Source organism: Phyllobates terribilis, unplaced genomic scaffold, assembly GCF_046119375.1.
Source record: "Phyllobates terribilis strain yellow unplaced genomic scaffold, ASM4611937v1 Scaffold_5__5_contigs__length_657084704, whole genome shotgun sequence".
NCBI classification, from domain to species: domain Eukaryota; kingdom Metazoa; phylum Chordata; class Amphibia; order Anura; family Dendrobatidae; genus Phyllobates; species Phyllobates terribilis.
Window position 1 is genome coordinate 285,006,963 of NW_027362765.1, and position 22,959 is coordinate 285,029,921.

Here is a 22,959-nt window from a genome sequence, read left to right on the forward strand (position 1 = left end):
AGTCAACAGCTTATCTTCATTTCCCACGCTGTCAGGGTCTGCCTGCTTAATGGCTCTCAGGGCCTCTTGTAGGTTTAGAGCATAGTCTCTTATACTCTCATGTGCCCGCTGTTTACACCCGTAAAATCTGAGCTTTATTTCGGCTGAGGTGCGGGTATCAAATGTGTCTTTCAGCCGGGCTAGTATTTCTCTGACAGTCCTCTTCCTCCCAGGTGGCCAGGACTTTACCTCCCTTTGGGCTGCCCCGATTAATTAGGCCACCAGGATGCTCACTTTTTGCTCTTCTGTGAGGGGGTACACCTGGAAGAGGCTATCCAGTCTTTCTCTAAAGTCATTTAGAGTATGTGACTCCCCTGAGTACTGGGGTAGCCAGGTTGCCCCCGGGATATAGGGCATGGTGAATGGCATGACTGCTGCAGCGGTTGCGCTGGCGGTGGCTGTGGCAGTGGAGCTCCCCTCGGTATCCGGCATCCTCCTCCCCCCTAGTGGACCGTGGCCTACCTTGCGATGCTCTTCTTCCGTAGGCCGCGGCTCCGCAGTCGATCGTCGGGGTTGAGGACCTGGCGTCGCGCTCCGATGACGTCAGCGTCGCTCTTCCTCCCTTCCAGGACCTTGCGCAGCGTCAGAGCGTGGGGCGGAGCGTGGGGCGGAGCTTCGGATCTCGCGCGCTTTCGGCGTCCACGCCCCTCTTCTTCCCGTGCGGCGTCACAAAGATGGCGTCCGAAGGCGGGAAGCAGCTGCGGATGGCGGGAAGAAGGCAGAAGGCGGCGGGAAACGGTCCAAGATGGCGTCTGATGGCGAGAATCGGCTCCGGATGGTGGGAAACTTCACCACAGGTAAGTATAAAAGTCTCTTTTTCAGGCACGCAGTACCCGGTGGTTGCGGGCACGAAATCCTGCCGACTACGCCAAAGTAAACGCGCCCCCTGGGCCTGCGTTGTGCAGGGGAACCCGGAACCGGGCCTGTTGTAGAATGCTGGGGGTTGTAGTCTCCGTGTGGCGGTGACCCGGTCCGTGCCCAGGGTGGTCAAACCAGTAGCAGTCTTAATGTATAGCAAATGTCCGACTACGCCACCCGTGGATTGCGGTCAGTGGGGACCGCCGCTGCGCTGCCGACCGCTGAGGCTGATGTTGTTTGCGCAGCCGAGTATGGGATAACTCCCCACGGGAGAAGTATTGCCTCAGGGCAGCTAATGTGAGAGATGATGGGAGTGATGGTGTGAGGGTCCCAGTGCTAATGGTGCTGGTGCGGCAAGGAATCACAGAGACGTGAGGTGCAGTTCAGGGTCTTTACTGATGGTACAAGGCAGACCCTCCCGGGAGTACTGGCTAGTATAAGGGGCCTGGTCAGTCTGCGAGCAGGCAGGAGTTCCCCTGGCCAGGTGGAGTTGTAGGCCTCCCCGTTTATCTGCACTCTTCCTGGCTACCTTGCTGTCAGCGGTTACAAGTAGCCCACGTCCCTGAGTATACCGTGTCGTGCTCACCCGTATGGCTGGTGACTTTAGGCCTTCTGTTAGCCTCCGCTCCTGGATCGCGGCGCTGGTCCCTTCTTTGTGACTGAGCCTCCGGGCTTCTATGGCCAGAGGACCTGGAATCCCCTGCCGGCTGGTTTCTGCTGCTGGGTATATACCCAGTCCCCACAGCCTCGGACTCCTGTGTCCGGTTTTAGTAACTTCAGCCAGGGCGAGCTATATCTCTGCTCACAGCCCCTGGCCTTCTGCCTCTGCTCCTACAGAGCTCCTGATGTATCTTTTCCTGTGTCTGGAACTTTACTCCTGGCTCTGACTGACTTAATCCCGTCCCAGACCCAGTTTATAAGGGCAGACTCCTCCCCTCCCAGGTCTGCGCGGGCAGTGTTGCATGCTTAGGGCTCCTGACCAGAGAAACCTTCCACTTGCTCTCAGACATAATATCTCTATTACTGTGGCAACCAGACCCCTGGGGTGTCACACCCCTACTGGAAACTGGGAGACTGGGGAACCACAAAATAGGGGGAAACCATGTAGTGGGTGAGGGTGGAGGACGCACATCTAGTTACACTTAATATTTCATATTTAATAAACAGCCATCTTGGCTCATGGTTCTTTGATTGTGATCTCCCTCCCTGAACGTGGCTTCTGGGTGAACCTGCAGCGGATGGAGACACGGCCCTCGTACCCTGGCCTTGGGTCGAGGGGCAGGTTGGAGTTAACGTATGTCTCAACCCGGTCAAGGACCATGACCAAGAAGGCCCGGAGCTTAGGAGTGTAGCTCCACCGCAAAGGGGGATGCAGACGGAGCGGTATACACCACCTGTCTTCGCTATTCTGGCCTAGTCAGCGGGATTCCGGCTGCAAGAAGGGTACCGGCCCCCGACACCTGTCTTTGCTACTCTACGTCCTGGTCAGGGAAGCCCGGAAGGCCCAGAGGATCCCACCGGGTAACGGAAGGAGCGGAGCTGCCACCCGTACCCTTTTTCTGAGCGAAGTCCACTCTGCAGTCTCAGTGTATTCTATGTGATTCAGCTTCACTCTTTAGTCTCAGTGTATTCTATGTGATGCAGTTTCACACTAGAGAATCTCAGTATATTCCTGTGATGTAGCTTTACACTGGAAAGTCTCAGTGTATCCTATGAGACGCAGCTTCAGCCTATCTTCCATGCCTCCTGCTGATCAGATCTTTCAAACTAGAGGAACGGGAGATCACTTTAGGATTCCTCTCACAAACATCACACTGGAGATACTCCAAACAGCATTTACAGAAATGATCTCTTCAATAACTCTTCAATTACAGAGGAATAAGAAGGGTAGAGCTAGGCAGAAGCTTTCTGGCCAGATTTGATAAATGTTAACACAGTTCTGTAGTTTACAGGGAGAACTTCTGGTACTCACAGAACACAAGCTGGTGGTCAAATACTGGCATGTCAATAAGGCCATATTTGGTATACATGCTCCCCTAGGTATTTTAAGTGGTCACACACTCTACTGGTAAGTCAGACTAAAAGTGCCCATAAGTTAGGCTAAAAGTACACCTTACTATCAATAGGTACAGACCACAATATAATGTGTATGGGGGCACCTCACAGATGATCGTTGGGTTAGGACCCACCATGTCTGATTTCGGACTGCAGATGCTTTTATTCTCTAAGAGATAAGTCATCACCAGAGGTGTCTGGCAGCGGATTTCTCATAGAGAGCAGCAGGGGCGGACACAGACTGTAGTGGGCCCCTGTGCAAGAAATTTTGGGGGGCCCCCCCTGCCCTTCATAAGGCAACAAAGTTATGTAAACATAACCCCCCATGTGCATCTCTCACCCCCCCATGTGCAGCTCTCATCCCCCCCATGTGCAGCTCTCATCCCCCCCATGTGCATCTCTCATCCCCCCCATGTGCATCTCTCATCCCCCCCATGTGCATCTCTCATCCCCCCCATGTGCATCTCTCATCCCCCCCATGTGCATCTCTCATCCCCCCCATGTGCATCTCTCACCCCCCCATGTGCATCTCTCACCCCCCCATGTGCATCTCTCATCCCCCCCATGTGCATCTCTCATCCCCCCCATGTGCATCTCTCATCCCCCCCATGTGCATCTCTCATCCCCCCCCATGTGCATCTCTCATCCCCCCCCATGTGCATCTCTGATTCCCCCCACTCCTAGTTAATTAATTGTATTTAAAAAAAATAAAACTTGTTATACTTACCCCCATGCAATCCCTGCAGAATCCTGGCGCTCGTCCACGTCGCTGCCACCAGGTTCTCCTGACGTTCGGCCATGTGACGGCGCCACATACATAGCCATCAGCTTTTGTTTTGGCCAAAAGATTTTTAAAGCCGCCACCACGATAAGGTAGACTCTTCTGGGCGGGCCCTACTCTAACCTATTAAAATTTTCTTAAAATATCCAATACTCTTTTTAGATATATTTTTATTTAGTTTTCTTTAAGGGAATGTGTCATATACATTTTTTTTTTAAATGACCAATAATACCACATACAGGGAATACCGCCACACCATGACCAGACCACATATTACCACAACATAGTGACCGAATAATACCACACAGAAGGGAGAAAAACTGCCACACCATGACCAGACCACATATTACCACTACATTACTAATATTACCACCACATTACTAATATTACCATAAGTGTCATTATACACGGGAGCTCTATACATGGTATGTATAACGTAAGTGTCCAGGTAATCTAGTGATCACCAGTGAAATTATACACAGGAGCTCTGTATATAGTGTCAATGTACAGGTAATACAGTGACATTATACACAGGAGCTCTGTATATAGTGTACAGGTAATACAGTGATCATCAGTGACATTATACACAGGAGCTCTGTATATAGTGTCAGTGTACAGGTAATACAGGGATCACCAGTGACATTATACACAGGAGCTCTGTATATAGTGTCAGTGTACAGGTAATACAGTGATCACCAGTGAAATTATACACAGGAGCTCTGTATATAGTGTCAGTGTACAGGTAATACAGTGATCACCAGTGACATTATACACAGGAGCTCTGTATATAGTGTCAGTGTACAGGTAATACAGTGATCACCAGTGACATTATACACAGTGTACATGTAATAGACTAACTCACCGGTGACGTCTCTAGGTGAAGTCCTTCATCTTCGCTTTTCTCCTTCATCCAGCACAGACCGCCATCACGTCTTCCAGCCAGGACTCGTCTCTGCATAAAATAACACAGTTATCTAGAGCACATTCCCCAACTTCTACATTACGCAGCTGAATACAGACGTGCATCCACCATCAATATATGGTTAGTTATTAGGCAACCTACCATTCCAAATATAAATTGTAATCCACCACTGTGCCCCCATTAACTGTAAATAGGCACTTAATATATAATTTAATTAGAACCTCTACTCTTTCCGCCAATTTGTTACCAGTCACACTCCTGCATCCGCAACGCCCCCTACTCTATACTTCCTGCTCCCCGCATTCAATATTTACATATTCATTATATCATGTCCGTGCTCTCACCACCCCATCATCATTTATCATTTACTCTCCCCCACCCCACATTCGTTATGTGCAGCTCATTATCCCCCTACTCCCAATTCCCCCATGTGCAGCTCTCAAACCCCCCCATGTGCAGCTCTCATCCCCCTCCATGTGCCCCTCTCTCACCCCCTCCCCCCCACATGTGCCCCTCTCTCATCCCCCTCCCCCACATGTGCCCCTCTCTCATCCCCCTCCCCCACATGTGCCCCTCTCTCATCCCCCTCCACCACATGTGCACCTCTCTCATCTCCCCCCACATGTGCATCTCCCATCTCCCCCCCCACACATGTGCATTTCCCCCCCACACATGTGCATCTCCCATCTCCCCCCCCACACACATGTGCATCTCCCATCTCCCCCCCCCCCACACACATGTGCATCTCCCATCCTCCCCCCCACATGTGCATCTCCCATCCCCCCCACACACACATGTGCATCTCCCATCTCCCCCCCTACACACATGTGCATCTCCCATCTCCCCCCCCTACACACATGTGCATCTCCCATCTCCCCCCCCTACACACATGTGCATCTCCCATCTCCCCCCCCCACATACATGTGCATCTCCCATCTCCCCCCACACACGTGCATCTCCCATCTCCCCCCCCCCACACACGTGCATCTCCCATCTCCCCCCCCACACACACATGTGCATCTCCCATCTCCCCCCCCACACACACACATGTGCATCTCCCATCTCCCCCCCACACACACACACATGTGCATCTCCCATCTCCCCCCCCCACACACATGTGCATCTCCCGTCTCCCCCCCCACACACACACATGTGCATCTCCCATCTCCCCCCCCCCCACACACACACATGTGCATCTCCCATCTCCCCCCCCCACACACACACATGTGCATCTCCCATCTCCCCCCCCACACACATGTGCATCTCCCGTCTCCCCCCCCCCACACACACACATGTGCATCTCCCATCTCCCCCCCCCACACACACACATGTGCATCTCCCATCTCCCATCTCCCCCCCCACACACACACACATACACACACACACACATGTGCATCTCCCATCTCCCCCCCCCACACACACACATGTGCATCTCCCATCCCCCCCCCCCACACACATGTGCATCTCCCGTCTCCCCCCCCACACACACACATGTGCATCTCCCATCTCCCCCCCCCACACACACACATGTGCATCTCCCATCTCCCATCTCCCCCCCCACACACACACACATACACACACACACACACATGTGCTTCTCCCATCTCTCCACTCCTAGTTAATTGTATTTTAAAAAAAATAAAACTTGTTATACTTACCCCCATGCGATCCCTGCAGAATCCTGGCGCTCGTCCAAATCGCTGACAGCAGGTTCTCCTGACTTCCGGCCATGTGACGGCACCGTCACATGACCGGAAGTCAGGGGAATCATGAAGGCTCTGCTGCAACAGCGCAGCTCAGCGCTGAAATGTCCCGGACCCGGCGCATAGCATGGGGCCGGGGGCCCCATGAGGAGAGAGACGCACAAGAGGGGGGCCCCCGAGGGGGCCCCTACCGGCCGGGCCCCATACTGGAGTCAGGGCAGTCATGCCCTGATGGCGGCCCTGCTGGAGGCTGGAGGGGCCCCCTCTCCCTCGGGGCCCCCGTTCAATGAACCGGCTGCACGGGCGGTAGTTCCGCCCCTGGAGAGCAGGCATTTCAGTAGCCTAGGTATCCATAGTTACGGCCATACACCTAGTGACAGTTAATTAGTCAGCTGTTAGTGGTCGTAACCATGGATACCTAAGCTACTGCAATGCCTGCACATGGGGTAAGTAATATAGCTGATTAGTAGAACCATACTACATTTTTAATTTGAGGTATTTGCCAATATTACTACACCTACTACATATTGGGATAGGATCTTGGAGATGGGAATACCCCTTTAATGACATAGTTTCCTCCTTCATTATATATAACATCATCTCTTGTTATGCAGCATCCTGTATATCTATGTATGGCACCGTCCCTTATTACACAGCATCCTCTCTATGTATGACACCGTCCCTTATTACGTAACATCCTCTCTATGTATGCATGGCACTTTCCCTTATTATGTGACATCCTTTCTAGGTATGTATGGCGCTTTCCCTTAATATAGCATCCTCTCTACCTATGTATGGCGCCATCCCTTATTATATAGCATCCTCTCTAGCTATCTATGGCGCCATCCCTTATTATATAGCATCCTCTCTAGCTATCTATGGCGCCATCCCTTATTATATAGCATCCTCTCTAGCTATCTATGGCGCCATCCCTTATTATATAGCATCCTCTCTAGCTATCCATGGCGCCATCCCTTATTATATAGCATCCTCTCTAGCTATGTATGGCGCCATCCCTTATTATATTGCGTCCTCTGTAATGTTCAGTGTTGTCCCATTATTACGTAGTATCATCTCTTGTTATACACTGCTCAAAAAAATAAAGGGAGCACTTAAACAACAGAATATAACTCCAAGTAAATCAAACTTCTGTGAAATCAAACTGTCCACTTAGGAAGCAGCACTGATTGACAATCAATTTCACATGCTGTTGTGCAAATGGAATAGACAATAGATGGAAATTATTGGCAATTATCAAGACACCCTCAATAAAGGAGTATTTGTACCTAAGAGCCGCTATATTGCTCATTTTGTAACTCATTCTTGGCTTTTACAATTTGAAATTAAAAGTGAAGTTTTAACAAGATATATACAACCCTGGTCCTGCTGGAGACATCTTTGCTTGCTTTCTCATTACTTGAACCTTGGTAGCCCATGACCTGGGCGTCTCCGCTGCAAGACTTCGTTGGGACTGGATGAGTCTGGCTATTACATGGTGAGCTGACATACGTTTTCCCTTTCCCTTTCCCCTTGTTTTTTCAATAAAGGAGTGGTTCTGCAGGTGGGGACCACAGACCATATCTCAGTACCAATGTTTTCTGGCTGATGTTTTGGTCACTTTTGAATGTTGGTTGTGCTTTCACACTTGTGGTAGCATGAGACGGACTCTACAACCCACCGAAGTTGCTCAGGTAGTGCAGCTCATGCAGGATGACACATCAATGCAAGCTGCGGCAAGAAGGTTTGCTGTGTCTGTCAGCGTAGTGTCCAGAGGCTGGAGGCGCTACCAGGAGACAGGCCAGTACACTAGGAGACGTGGAGGGGGACGTAGGAGGGCAACAACCAAGCAGCAAGATCGCTACCTTCGCCTTTGTGCAAGGAGGAACAGGAGGAGCACTGCCGGAGCCCTGCAAAATGACCTCCAGCAGGCCACAAATGTGCGTGTGTCTGCACAAACAGTTAGAAACCAACTCCATGAGGGTGGTATGAGGGCCCGACGTCCACAGATGGGGTTTGTGCTCACAGCCAAACACCGTGCAGGACACTTGGCATTTGCCACAGAACACAAGGATTGGCAAAGTTGCCACTGGGGCCCTGTGCTCTTCACAGATGAAAGCAGGTTCACACTGAGCACATGGGACAGACATGACAGTCTGGAGACGCCGTGGAGAGCGATCTGCTGCCTGCAACATCCTTCAGCATGACCGGTTTGGCAGTGGGTCAGTAGTGGTGTGGAGTGGCATTTCTTTGGAGGGCCGCACAGCCCTCCATGTGCTCGCCAGAGATAGCCTGACTGCCATTAGGTACCGAGAAGAGATCCTCAGATCCCTTGTGAGACCATATGCTGGTGCGGTTGGCCCTGGGTTCCTCCTAATGCAGGACAATGCCAGACTTCATGTGGCTGGAGTGAGTCATCAGTTCCTGCAAGATGAAGGCATTGAAGCTATGGACTGGCCCGCCCATTCCCCAGGCCTGAATCCGATTGAGCACATCTGGGACATCATGTCTCGCTCCATCCACCAACGTCACGTTGCACCACAGACTGTCCAGGAGTTGGCGGATGCTTTAGTCCAGGTCTGGGAGGAGATCCCACAGGAGACCATCCGCAACCTCATCAGGAGCATGCCCAGGCGTTGTAGGGAGGTCATACAGGCACATGGAGGCCACACACAATACTGAGCCTCATTTTGACTTGTTTTAAGGACATTACATCAAAGTTGGATTAGCCTGTAGCGTGTTTTTCCACTTTAATTTTGGGGGTGGCTCCAAATCCAGGCCTCCATTGGTTAATAAATTTGATTTCCATTGATGATTTTTGTGTGATTTTGTTGTCAGCACATTCAACTTTGTACAGAACAAAGTATTCAATGAGAATATTTCATTCATTCAGATCCAGGATGTGTTATTTAAGTGTTCCCTTTATTTTTTTGAGCAGTGTATATAGCACCATATAGTCCTCTCTTGTTAGATATAAAATGACTGCTGATGGGGCAGCATCCGACCAGAAGACCAGTCCATCAGCTGCTCCATCAGAAAAGAAGCTTTCCCATGCTCCATCAGCAGTCATTGCATTATATGTCTAACAAGAGCGGACACAATGAAATAAAGAACAGGGTTCTATAGATAACAAAAAATAACAAGAATCCGATATGTAAACGACAAAAGAGGGCCCTTTGTAAAATTATATTACATATACTGTATATAGCTTTGACGCCACGAAAGGAGGGGGGCCCAGACACATTTCTTGCACAGGGGCCCCAAGCTGTCAGTATCCGCTCCTGGTGTGATTTTTGCTGTTGAATGAAATGTGCAAGCGACAAGGATCTATAAGGTGAGTATGGTTTCTTTTGTTATTTTTAAGTGCTCTAAGTTAATTCCAAATATGTTTTTCCTGGCTGAGTAACTCCTTTAATTAGCGCTGTAATCACTACCATACTTGGCCTTGTGCAGTCTTACCTAGGTATTATGGTCGCATTAATTCTACTACAGCTTGGCAAGCAAAATTTTATTTTAATTTTCGTGAAAGATTTGATACATTAAGATGGGACAGGCATAAAAACCACTAATAGATCGTATTGTGCATAAAGCCACAGGGGATGCATGTGTTGAATTAAGCCACCTAGTTAATTGCCAGTATTAAACTGAAGGGATAGAACTGGAACGCTTGCATTCACAATTCCTATTAGTGGAACATGCTGTGGAAATTCTTATTCATGGATGTAATAGGATTTTGTGAAATGTTTATCAGGCCTCCTATGAAAACAAGTGACAGAGTCTAAATGTGATGGGGTTTCTGCTGTTTAATGCCTTGTGGAAATAAAGACGGTGATTTGAATTTAAATATCTGTTGAGCTAAACATAACAAGCTTTATCATTTTAGGACTATTTATCTGCTATGTATCGGTAGCTTTTCTTTATTGTCTGTCTATAGATTTTTACTAATCTATCTGCCTATGTATCTCACAATCTATCATCTTTCTATCCAACAATCTAAAATAACTGTTTGACATTTTTCACTTTTTCCTTAGCCCTAAAGTGCAAGCCGCGATCTCGGCGCTGAAGAGATGGCCTCTTACTTCGAAGTAAAGAAATATTAACATCCAATGGGAAATTATTTCCAAATCCTCATCACAGAAGTCTCCATTCTCCACTACAGGTACATGCTCTGGAGATCTGATTCTTTCGCACCATATCTAGTATCTCTTCCCAGATGTCACTACTTGCCTAACTAAAAAATGTTACCTCTCCCTTTCTTCAGGTGTCCTTCCTTCTTCTTTCAAACACACCATCATAATCCCATTACTAAAGTATACATCTCTGGACCCATCCCATTCTGCTAATCACATATCAATCTATAGATGATAAGAAAACTGAGAATGTACTGCAGCGCTTGCACTAATTAGATGTAACGGGCTATATCCTAAAGTTAACCACTTGTACACATGGATCTATGTATGCAAATAAACTAACATGGATTACTTGAATGCCAGATTTACTGGACCTTGGACCTTTGTGGCAACTATAGTGCCTCCCACCAGTGGATCCTGCCTGTAGAGGTGCAGATTGTACACATGTATGGATAAATCTCTTAGTGGTGGCTAAAGCGTCAATGGTGAGCCACAAGTTAATAGTCCAAATGTAACCTGCACTGGGAATGGGACAAGTGTGACGCTCTGGAGTACCTTTTGTGGTTTGTTTCTTCCTTCTGCTTGGCAAACAGGTCCAAACGATGATCCTGCCACAGAGGTCAGTTGCGGGAGCGTCCTTCTGATGATACTCCTCACCACGCCTGGCAGACGGCGTGCTACTCACATCGTGCTCCAGCCGGAAGCTGCGCTGCTAGCCGGCACCTCGTGCAGGGAGCATAAAGGATGTGACGTCACAGAAAAAGGGCTACGGAACCTCGAGAAGGCCACACAGATCGACGCGTTTCGAAGGAAGTGCTGGCCTTCTCCTTCAGGGTGTGGCCACTTAACATAGACCAAGGTTTTTATAGCCCTACTAATTGGACCGGCAACAGGGTCAGGTGGTACATCCTATAGGAAAACATGTAGCTTAATGAGGCTCTGATCCAGCAAAAAGGGGTTAACTACTAAAACCAGGAATGTGAAAAAAGATGCAAAGAATAGTAAAAATATGTGTATGTTTACAGTAATAATTCATTTAAGATATATATAAAATTTTATTAAATAAAATAAGTTTCTTTTGTATGGTATTGAATACAAAAATACCTTTAAAATTGATACAAATAAATAATATTAATAATAAATATTATTTATTTATTTTTATCAATTTTAAAAGTATTTCTCCTGTCGGTGACACTGCTTGTTCTTCAGGAGAAAATTTATTGGTGTGCCACCTGGTACTAGGGCAAAGGGGTCTCCAGGAGCAGAATGTACGCCTCAAAGACCTGGATCCTAGGAGGTCGCCCAGCCTGCAATTCGCTCCCTGTTCGAGTTGCCAAAGTTTTGGTTCCTGACCAGCCAGCGGTAGATCGTCTGGATCCTGAGTTGTCGGCTGGTGGGTTTCGTGCACCAGCGCAGCCTGGTGAGTATGATTCTATGTTGTGTGCGTCCTCACCCAGTTTAGCTTCCCTGTGGGTGGGTTTTAGCCAGGCCCTGGGTTTTGCACGTAGTGCTTCTTTTAGTGGTCCTAGTATGGGTAATCAGGAGTCTGAAAGGGGAAGCACTGGAAATTTATTAGTGGGTGTTCATGAATTGCTAGAGAGATTGGACTGGGCGTACCCGGCCAACATTCTGCAGGGGGGGTGCACCCCAAACTGGGTTTGTAGGAATGTAGCCAGGAGTATGTAGGAAGTTTACCGATGGCCAGTGAAAGTTAGGGAGGAATTTTAAATTTAAATACCAGTGTTCAGAATGTGGTGGGTCATCACACAGAGCGGTATATTGTTTTAAAAAAGGGAAAGCTAAATCTGTGGGGGATATTGTGAAAGGGGGTGAGGAAATAAACATGTGTATAAAAAAAGTGTAATTGCACTAATTTTCTGGGAGAAATACTTCATTTTCTGGAACAATTTCAAGGATGCCAACTAGTGATGAGCGAGCACTAAAATGTTTGGGTACTCGTTGCTCAAGTCAAGCAAATTAGAATGTTCGAGTGCTCGGACCGTGTAACGAGTCCAATGTAAGTCTATGGGAAACTCAAGCATTTTTCCGGCAGCCCCCCCCGGCGGTGTACAGAGGGCCTAAAAATTGCCCAAATCGATGGGAACAATGCTCAAATGACATGTGAACAGCATGGGGAAGACCCCTGGAAGCATCTCTGACTCCCAGGTCACTGCTGTCAACAATGTTGTAAGAGTATTACGCCACTTTTGCGGACTCACAATAAAACATACAAAAATGAAACCAAAAAGTATGGCCCGGACTGCATCCCCCCATAGGGGGCTTAAGGGGAGGGCCGCATGACTCAGGAGGTCTGCTAGGCCGTAATTTGGGGTGGTAAGGGGTTAATGTAAGGAATAGAGTTTTGGGCGCGAATTTGTAGGGGAGGAGGATAGGGGCAGGGGGATAGTACGGGGTTATCTGATTGGCTAGAGGGGGGTATCTCTGTGGGGGGTATATAAGATGAGGGGCGGTGGGGGTAGTCCATTCGGGAAAGTTTAACGTACCTGAATCTACGTCAGGTCCTGAGGAATGGAGGCTCTTTTCCAGGAGATCCGTTCCTTGGCTGAGAGCAGGGGACAGCTGTGGCTCCAGGATCAGCTGCAGCGATGGAACACTGAAGGGACGGCCGGAGAGGTGGCTGCAGCCGCAGCACCTCAGAGAGGTGCAAGGAGGTCCAGGCCGCCGGAGAAACTCAGCCCGGAAGGGACTCCCCAGACCAGGCGCCGATTGCAAAGCCCCTCCAGGGACCCGTCCGGATCACAAGCACAACCCCAGCCCCCATCTGCCGCACGCCGCTCTGGAAGAATCTCTCAGCGTCAGCATCCTCCAGAGGCCGGGGTGAGTGACGAAGTTGGCTCCGCCCCCCCCCGTGACATCATCCTGGTCATGTGGCACCACTATCCAGGAAGTGCGGGCTGCTCAGGAGAGCAGGGCCTCTGCTGCTGCAGGGGGGAGAGAGACATTATATGAACGGCCGGGGCATCCACTCCGGGCCCAGCGAGCAGCCAGGGGAAGGAGAGCTGAGCCTGAAGGATGCCGGACCCAGGGAGCAGAAGGAGGCAGGAGGGTGAATAGGTCAGCCGGAGCTATTTCAGGTGAGCGGCAGGCACAGCCGCGCCAGGCCCATGCAGCGGGGAAAGCAAAGGAGTACTGGTCAGTTGGAGCTGACCCAGAAGAACGGCAGGTGCAACCGCATCGGGCCCAGGCGTCAGGATCAGCAGGACCTCGGCGGCGGAGATCGAGAAGACCAATGCAGGGGGCCAGAAGACGACCCACCCGGGATGTCGGTAGCACCGAGGACCGGTGCGATGTCCATGGGAGAGGGTAGATTGCTGCTAGGGATGCGGGCTGCAGGAGTGCAGCTGAAGTCTCTCCTCCTCCCAGACAGCGCGCTATTGTGGATAGGAGGTCCAGGTCTAGTGGTGGGTTGACTCCGTCGGGTTTACCTGGCGATGTCCCTGAGCCTGACTCTGACTCTGAAGAAGAGAGCCAGATTTCATCTGGCAGTGAAGAGAGTGGGGACGATTGCTGCGGAGGATACGAAACGGCTGTTCCGAGGCTTCCACGTAGTCGGCCTGGTAAGTCACATGGTTTAAATGCGCCTCGGGGGAATGCGGATGATGTAGATCAGAGGGAGCGGTATTTTCAGAGGGGCTTGGCGGCTGACAGGGCGATGGGTAGTGAAAGGGTGAGCGATGTTGTGTCGGAATTTCTTAGTATTGTGCGGGGTTTTTTGTCACCTGCGGCAGGTCCTAACGGAGTTTGGCAGGGTGGTGCTGGATGTTCAGGGGCGGTTGCGGAGACCCCAGCAGTTTTGAGTGGATGGATTCCAGCACCGGTTGCAGCTAATGAGACGGTTGTGGCACCAGCGGCTGCGGCGACTCCAGTGGATACGGTGCGGTTGGATGACAGAGCGAGGGGCGAGGTTTATGTGTGCTTTGATGGCCCCTTGGGAGCTCATTTAAAGCAGGAGGTGCGAGAAAAAATATGGAAGGATGAGTACGTGGAAATTTTTTCTTTGTTACCGTTGGAGAAGTTTAATTTGGACAGGGTAAAGCCAGATGAGAGTAAGAAGGATGAAGAGGAGCGCAGGCGTTATCATATGATTCCTCGCACTTTTCAAAATTGGCTGCAGGCATTTACCACACTAGCGAGTGTCATTGGGGAGAAAGCTCCGGAGAACTGTTCTGCATTATTTTATTATTTAGATTCGATTAGTGAAGCATACCGTGTTTATGGCGGGACGGCCTGGCTGAGGTATGATGAACAGTTTAGGCAAAGAAAGGCGGTCCGTCCGAGTTTACGGTGGGACCACAAGGAGATTAGTTTGTGGTTGCGATTGATGGCAGCACCAAAGTCGGCCTCGCAGTCCTTTCCTGGGAGTAGCGGGGGTTCTGCCAATTCGGCGGCATCCTCGTCAGGCTCCAGGAAGGGGCTGTGCTGGCTGTTTAACGAGCGGGAATGCCGTTTTGGCACAGACTGTGAGTTTAAGCACGAATGTTCAGGCAGCGGAGGGTCTCACAGCCATTCCAAGTGCTTTAAGAAAGGAAAGAAAAAATCAGGCGACTCTTTTTCATAAAGGGAGGACACAAGAAAGAATAGATTGGAAGCAGCTGTGTTGTTGAGGGATGGTTTTAATTTTGGCTTCAGGATTCCGTCGGCAGTTGTGCCACGTACGGTGCGGCCTAAGAATTTGATTTCGGCTCGGATGCATGCGGCAGTTGTTAAGGAAAAATTGGATAAGGAAATTAAGTTAGTTCTCATGGCTGGTCCTTTTTTGGAGCCTCCGTTGCCGTGTTTATGTGTTTCTCCTCTGGGCGTTGTGCCCAAAAAGGAGCCTAACAAGTTTCGGTTAATCCATCACTTGTTGTATCCTCATGGTAGTTCAGTTAATGATGGTATTGATCCAGATTTGGCATCTGTATCATATGTTTCTTTTGACAAGTCCGTGGACTGGGTGCGGAGGCTGGCAAAAGGATCTCTCAGGGCAAAAACGGACATTGAGTCCGCTTTTCGTCTGCTTCCTGTGCACCCAGACAGTTTTTATTTACTTGGTTGTTTTTTGGACGGTCATTATTACGTGGATTACCGATGGGATGTTCGATCTCATGTTCCTACTTTGAAAAGTTTAGTTGTTTTATTGAATGGGTAGTTAGGGAGGAATCCGGCTTGGACTCCGTATTGCACTATTTAGATGACTTTTTGTGTATTGGGCCAGCTGGGTCCTCAGTTTGTTCTTTGCTGCTTAGGACGGTTGAACAGGTAGCATCTCACTTTGGCATTCCGTTGGCCCTGGAGAAAACGGAGGGCCCCTCCACGGTTTTGAAGATTTTGGACATTGAATTGGATTCCGTCAGGATGGAATGCCGCTTGCCAGGGGACAAGTTGTTAGATCTGAAGTCTTGTGTCCAAGAGGCTTTGCGGGCAAAGAAATTGCACCTGCGCCAACTGCAATCTCTTTTGGGTAAGTTAAATTTTGCGTGCAGGATTTTACCTATGGGACGAGTTTTTTCACGTAGGTTGGCTCAGGCGACAGCAGGCATTAAACATCCGTTGCATTTTCTAAGATTGAATATGGAACACAAGGCGGATTTGACCATTTGGGCAGATTTTCTTCAATCTTATAATCGCAGGTCGGTTTGGATGGATCAAGTCGTTTCTAATGTGGATCTGGTTTTGTTTACAGACGCGTCAGGTTCTTATGGTTTTGCGGCCTATTTCGGTGGAAAATGGTGTGTGGGAGAGTGGCCAGAATCATGGAAGGATGCAGGTTTGACAAGAAACAAGGCATTGTTGGAAATGTTTCCTATTGTGGTGGCTTTGGAGGTTTGGGGCTCTGAGCTGAGGAACAAGAAAGTGCGTTTCTTCTGTGACAACTTGAGTATAGTGCATTGTATTAACAACTTGTCAGCTGTTTCATTGCCAGTTCTGTCTCTTTTGCTCAGGTGTTTGGTGCCGGGCGCTTGCTGGATCAGAAATGGGTTCCGAGTCATCAGTGGATTCTGTGGTCTCCCATTCTGGTTCAGCCAGGGCTGATGCTGCACAGCATCACCATCAGTCCCTATGCCTAGCCAATGCACGAGATGTGCAATTTGTATCTTGGGTGTTTGTGCCTAGCACTATGAAGTATAGGTTGTCAGGGAGTCAGGGCTCCGGCAGCCTAAGTCCAAGATGCATCACACTGAGCATGCCCGTGACATGGCGGACCGTGATTGGTGGTTCGGGAACCAGCTGATCCGGTGACCTGGCACCGCCTGATTGGTCACAGGTGACGTCACCAATGGTGCGACAGTGGGGCAGGGCTTAGTCTTTAAGAGGCCCGCCCACAAACATGGCGGCGCGCTCAGATCATAGAGCATGATGCTGGTGTGTGGACATCTGTGCTCCACGTGTAGTTTCTGCTAGGCAGGTTAGCTCCATAGAGGCAGGCTAGTGGAAATAGGCAGGTAGCTTCGCCTTGCAGACTGGCTCTGTCAGTGGGGGTCGCCTTACACCCCGAGCAGCCTGCAGGACCACATGGAGAAACACTCCTCTGTCCGGTAGCATGCCGGCAGAGGGCACTTACCCGTCGGCCTGAGTCACACGCATCTTTGCGCCAATTCCTACAGCGTAGCGCCTGTATTGAAGACAGTGCTACTGCTTTTTCCCCGGTCGCACGTCTCCCTGCGGTTCTTGGAGATTGTGTGAACCGCTGAGACCCGGTCCGTGTGCATTAACACGGAGTGGTTTTTCAGTTAAGTAGGTGCTATCCCGGTCACTCTTCTCCCATGCAGTTAACGGAGATAGAGCGAACCGCTATACCCGTTCCTGTGTGCAGTAACACGGAAGGGTTTAATATTTAAGTTGGTTACTTTACTTTCCACCCGGAAAGTGTTCGGCAGCAGTCCTCCAGGCTGCATCGCGGACCCCGGGGTCGGTTGCGTTCCATTTTAATAAAGTTGTCTGCCACCGCCCTCCTAACAGTTTGGATTTTAATGTCTGGTTTTGTGCTGTTCATGTACCGGGTGTTCAGAATTCAATAGCTGATGCATTGTCTCGCTTCCAGTGGGATCGTTTTCGGGAACTCGCGCCGGACGCGGAGCAGTTGGAGACCGATTGGCCCCGGTGGTTGTGGGATCTAGTGTCCGTGCAGCGTTGAATTTGGTGAGGTGTTCTGTTAACTCCAGTACTTGGTCTCGATATGTTTCTGCGTGGCGTCTTTGGCAGGAGCTAGAGGAGTCGGCAGGTGAGCAGGTGACGGAAGCGGACCGTCCCTATTTATTGTTGCATATGATCGGCAGGGCATTTCAGGAGGGTTTATCGGGCTCAGCAGTAGCTGGTAGGTTAGCAGGTTTGGCCTTCTTCTTTAAGTTAAGTGGTTGGAGGGACTTTACCAAGGATTTCTTGGTTTGCCAGGCGATGAAGGCATTTCGGAGGAGCTATCCGGTACGAGATTGGCGGCGCCCGGTATCATTTGAAATACTGGGTCAGCTTTTGCGTTACCTTAGCGGTGTGTGTAGTTCTGAATATGAATGTCGGCTATTTGGGGCGGCCTTTGTTCTGGCGTTTTTTGGGGCATTTAGGATAAGCAAATTGGTGAGCAGGAATGTTAAGTGTCATGGCGGGCTGTTATCACAGGAGGTAGTGTGCTCGGAGGAGGCAGTACGGTGTTATTTGAGGCAGTCAAAAACCGATACAGCTGGTAAGAGTTGTTTCGTGGAATTGTGGGCTGTGGACGGTTTGTTTGAATGCCCGGTGAGATGGGTTTCTGCATTTCTGGAGGTGAGAGGTCCATCATCGGGTGCCTTTTTGTTACATCAAGATGGATCTGCATTATCGGTGTATCAGTTTATTACCATCTTCAGGCGGGTTTTAGCTAGTTGTGGTCTGAATGGTTTGGAGTTTGGTTCTCATTCGTTTCGGATTGGGGCTGCCACTGAGGCTGCTCGCTGGGGTTTGGGGGTTAAAGCTGTGAAAAAGATTGGTCGCTGGGAGTCGGCGAGGTATCGGTCTTATGTCCGGCCTCATATGTTATAAGATTTTCCCCCAATTTTTTTTTATAGCGTTATTATTTGGTAACGATTTTCTTTTCTTTTTTACATCCCCCCCTTTGTTTTATGTTTCAGGACCCCCTCGGTTGATCTGGGTGTTAGGTCATTCGTATGTATATTGGGGTTCCATTCGGGCCGACGCAAGACCGGCGGGGCGCCAGTTGGGCATAACGAAGGAGGTTGCGATGGTTCGGTGGATCGGTATCAGGGGTTTGCTGTGGAGCCGGGTAATGCCCGAATTTAATTTTTATGCTAATTTGGATAGGCCCCTGGATATACTCGTTTTGCATGCGGGTGGGAATGACTTGGGCTCCAGGACGTCTAGAGACTTGATCCGTGACGTCAAGTTTGACTGCCTGAGGCTTTTGGAAACCTATCCGGGATTAGTGCTCGTATGGTCGGACATCGTCGCACGCCTGGCATGGCGACACGCCAGGTCAGTCGAAAGGATAAATAAAGCTCGGAGCAAGGTGAATAGGGAGGTTTCCCGATTCATTGCTCTGCATGGGGGGGTTGTGGTTCGTCATCGGGATCTGAAAGTTCCATCTAGGGAATTTCTGCGGTCTGATGGCGTCCATTCGAATGATATTGGCATAGCTATGTGGACATTAGCATTGACGGAGGGAGTTGAAAAGGCACTTTTGGTATTGTTCCTTATTAAATTGTCACAGCGGTTGGCGGCAAAGGAGGGGGGTTTTGAAGGCGGTTGCTTACAACGAAGGAGGACGGGGGAGCCCACTGCAGGGATGGGTGACTCCCATCGGTGTTAAGCGGGTGTTAAAATTTAAAACAGGTCCCTACTGAGCGAGGTCTCAGCGGGACATTTCTGGATGGGCAACAGTCAGCTGGGTCCCCCTGGGCCGGTAGCGGTGCGGCTAGGGGTGGCATGGTAGAGCTGTTTGTTGCAGTTTTTCAAAATGTATGGGCAACAGTCAGCTGGGTCCCCCTGGGTCGGTTGTGGTGCGGCTGGGGGTGGCATGGTGGAGCTGTTTGTTGCAGTTTTTCTCCAAAATGGTGGAGCCTTCAATTCCCCTCCTCCTTTTTCAGAGTTAATTTAATGTTAATTAATGTTATTTATGTTTACATGCTGTTATATAATAAATGAGGCTGCTGTGGCCATTATATCCAATGTCACAGTGTAGTGTTTTAATTTATAGCAAGTGGGGGGGTTTTCAGTGGGCTGCGTATAGTAGGCCGTATAGTCATACATTCCGAAGTCATGGATTTTCCTGCGAAAAATGTTAAGGAACATCCTTTCCAGGGTAATGACTTGTATATAAGGCAAAATAAATAACCAGAAACAAAAATGCTCTTCCACACCTTGGGCTATGTTCACACGTAGCGTTTATGATGCGTTTTTGCACTTTTGCATTGCTTTCAACGGTGAAAAATACATTCACCGGTAAATGTCATTTTAACATTTTACAACCTTATCTGGCCATGTGGTGTGTGAGACATGATGAGAAACATCCTGTTTCATTTATGAAGGAGGGACTCTAAAAGTCACAAAGACTATTTTTATAGGGCCTTATTATTCTTAAAGGGCCAGCAGTCGGCCCTCACTATTGTTAGAGCTATGCTTTGTTGTTCCCATTATTAAAGAGTGGGTCTCCTATACTGTTATTGCGTATGCAGTGACTGCAAGGGCTATCAAAAATTTGGATGCACCACAATACCCCTGTGAAGAGACATAGAGGAGGGCCTCAGTAAAAAAAATGTTCCCATTATAAAGGAGTGGGTCTCCTATAGTGGTAATGCCCATGCTGTGACTGCAAGTTATGCCAAAATTTAGGAAAAACCCCAATAACAATTTAAAGACACATAGAGGTGGGCCTCAGTAACGAGTACAGCATGTTCCCATTAGAAAGGAGTGGGTCTGCTATACAGCTATAGGATATGCAGTGAGTACAACGGCTGCCAAAATTTGGGAAAAAACCCCAATAACAATTTAAAGACACAGAGGTGGGACACAGTAATGACACGTTCCCATTAGAAAGGAGTGGGTCTGCTATACAGTTATAGGGTATACCGTGAGTACAACGGCTGCCAAAATTTGGGAAAAACCTCAATAACAATTTTAAGACACATAGAGGTGGGCCACAGTAACAAGTAGGATATGTTCCCATTATAAAGAAGCAAGTCTGCTATATAGCTGTAAGGTAAGCAGTGAGTACAATGGCTGCCTAAATTTAGAAAAAAAAAACAATAACAATTAAAAGACACATAGAGGTGGGCCACAGTAACGACATGTTCCCATTAGAAAGGAGCGGGTCTCCCATACTGTTCTTGCGTATGCAGTGAATGCAATGGCTGCCAAAAATTTGGAGGCACTCCAATGCCTCTTGCAAAAGACGTAGAGGAGGGCCTTCTGAAAATAATGTTCCCATTATTAGGAAGTGGGTCTCCCATGCTGTTTGCTTATGCAGTGAATGTAACGACTGCCAAAAATTTGGAGGCACTCCAATGGCCCTTGCAAGAGACGTAGAGGAGGGCCTCATGAAAACAATGTTCCCATTATTAGGAAAGGGGTCTCCCATACTTTTGCCTATGCAGTGAATGCAACGGCTGCCAAAAATTTGAAGGCACTCCAATGCCCCTTGCAACAGATGTAGAAGCGGGCCTCATGAAAACAATGTTCTTATTATTAAGAAGTGGGTCTCCCATACTGTTTGCCTATGCAGCTAATGCAACGGCTGCCAAAAATTTGGAGGAACTCCAATGCCCCTAGCAAGAGATGTAGAGGAGGTGATATGGTAGATATGCTGGTAAACGATATGATGAAGGAGGAGGAGGAGGAGGAGGAGGACAAGAGCAAATAGACAAAATCTGGAAGCGTATACCCATGTCTTGTTTATTTTTATAAGAGTCAGCCTGTCAGCATTTTCAGTTGACAGGCGGATGCGCCTATCAGTTATAATTTCACCAGAGGCACTAAAAACCCGCTCTGACAAAACACTAACGGTAGGGCAGGCCAGGACCTCCAAGGCATAGAGAGCCAGTTCATGTCACGTGTCCAGCTTGGATACCAAAATAATTAAAAGGCACAGAGGAATCATGGAGGACATTGGTACGGTCGGCAAGGTACTCCCTCAGCATCTTCCCAAACTTTTTCCTCCTTGTAAGAGTACCTTGCGCATCAGGGTCTGTACGATGGGAGGGTCTGAGAAAACTGCCCCAGAACTTTGACAGTGTTCCCCTGCCTCTGCTGGATTGGATTTGTGTCTCTCTCGCCTGGTTGTCCAACGAACTGTGACCTCTGCAGCCAGCGTTTTCAGATGGGAATTTTTTTATTAATTTCGCAACAAGGGCCTTCTGGTACTGACCCATTTTAGTAGACCTGTCCGCCTCGGGAATAAGAGATAGAAAGTTCTCCTTATAGCGTGGGTCTAGAAGTGTCACCAACCAGTAATGACTGTCACCCAAAATTTGAACAATGCAAGGGTCACAGGAAAGGCAGCGTAACATAAACTCAGCTATGTGTGCCAGATTGCTAACAGACAAGACTTCGGTGTCCTCACCAAGAGGATGACTGACCACGCTCTCCTCCTCATTCTCCTCTCCTCCTCCCTGTCTTAAGGCCATCCACGCTGAACAGACAGTATGACAGTTGTGCATGTAGTACTATCTATAGCGCAGGAAACTAGCTCCTGTTCTTCCTCCTCCTCCTCTTCCTCATTGTCACCCAATCCACGTTGGGATGAGATGAGGCTGGGCTGTGTGGAATTACCCTGTATGGTTCCTTGCTCCATCTCATCATGCTTCGCCTGCAATGCATCTTCTTTAATTGTGAGCAGAGAGCATTTCAGAAGACATAAAAGCGGGATTGTGATGCTAATTATGGCGTCATCACCGCTCACCATCTTGGTGGAGTCCTCAAAGTTTTGGAGTAAGGTACAGATGTCTGACATCCACGTCCACTCTTGAGGTCTTATGCGTGGAGTCTGACCTGAATACCGACGGCCGTGTTCATGCTGGTACTGAACAACAGCCCTCATCCGCTCACAAATCCTTCCCAACATCTGCAATGTAGAGTTCCACTGCGTGGAGACATCGCACACCAGTCAGTGAGCTAGAAGCTGCAAATGCTCCTCAAGCACGGCAAGGGCGACGGAAGCTGTAACTGACTTTCTAAAATGGGCACACATGCAGCGTACTTTGACAAGCAGATACGACAGATCTGGGTAGGTTTTGTGAAACCGTTGAACCACGAGGTTAAGCACATGGGCCAGGCATGGTATGTGTGTGAGCTCGCCTTGCTTCAGAGCCGCCACCAGGTTCCGGCCATTGCCACACATGACCATGCCTGGCTGTAGGGGTAGGGACAACTGAATGCTGCGCAGGGACAAGGACGTGCTTGCTGATGGTGCTAGTTGAGAGTGTGCAATGACAGGTGTAGGGCGGGAGGCATATTTGTATGCGCCATGTACAGGGGATTGGCGTGCAC

At 49.2% G+C, this 22,959-nt stretch overlaps 1 long non-coding RNA gene across 1 annotated transcript in view; it reads right to left on the bottom strand.

Annotated features, from left to right (window-relative positions):
* Nucleotides 1–4,595: 4,595 nt before the first annotated feature.
* LOC141272954 (uncharacterized) overlaps nt 4,596–22,959 on the bottom strand; it is a 352,572-nt gene continuing 334,208 nt past the window's right edge. Inside the window, exon 3 of the long non-coding RNA XR_012322044.1 lies at nt 4,596–4,685. This is a non-coding gene — a long non-coding RNA (uncharacterized lncRNA). The remainder of the gene's footprint in view (nt 4,686–22,959) is intronic.